This window comes from Solanum pennellii, chromosome 6 (assembly GCF_001406875.1).
Source record: "Solanum pennellii chromosome 6, SPENNV200".
Classification (NCBI taxonomy): Eukaryota; Viridiplantae; Streptophyta; class Magnoliopsida; order Solanales; family Solanaceae; genus Solanum; species Solanum pennellii.
Genome location: NC_028642.1, coordinates 23111244 through 23111547, shown reverse-complemented (window position 1 = coordinate 23111547; position 304 = coordinate 23111244).

The window sequence follows — 304 nt, the reverse complement described above, 5'->3', positions numbered from 1 at the left end:
TTATTGGACTTAAATATTTAAATCAATTATATCAATCCACAATATTTATTTGGATTAATATATTTATGAATTCAATATAATACGAATCATTTTATAAATTTATATTTAATAAATTTTAAATGATTACAAATGCCCCCTGTTTCAAGTCTTGTCGAGATATTTTATCTTTTAGAGACTAGGCTTGAAGCATTAACTGGTTACTAAATTCACCTTAGTTAAAAATGAATTATAATTGAATTAACAATTGTAATCCTACTCAATTTCATATTCATATATATGTTTTATTGCCCAAGCCAAAAAGAAA